The following is a 272-nucleotide window of genomic DNA, read 5'->3' as shown; positions in this document are numbered from 1 at the left end:
ACGCATAGCGGATTTATTAATGGCTCCTGCACGCAGGACGCAGTAATGTTTGCCGCGCAGCGGAAGTTCGCGCGACAGACAATCAATATGCTGTTTTCCGTAATAACCGTCTAGCTCTTACGGAAAAGCGACATATTGATTGGTTGTCGCGTGGACTTCCGCCGCGCGGCAAGCATTACCGCGTCCTGTATGCAGGAGCCATAAGATTTTGTCTTCCGCGTTTCCGCGCTTCATGTAATGGTTACGCGACATTATGCCGAAAACTAGATGGA

Source organism: Odontomachus brunneus, unplaced genomic scaffold, assembly GCF_010583005.1.
Source record: "Odontomachus brunneus isolate Ranch 3 - 2012 unplaced genomic scaffold, Obru_v1 Obru_scaffold_057, whole genome shotgun sequence".
Lineage (NCBI taxonomy): Eukaryota > Metazoa > Arthropoda > Insecta > Hymenoptera > Formicidae > Odontomachus > Odontomachus brunneus.
This window is presented reverse-complemented; position numbering follows the sequence as displayed.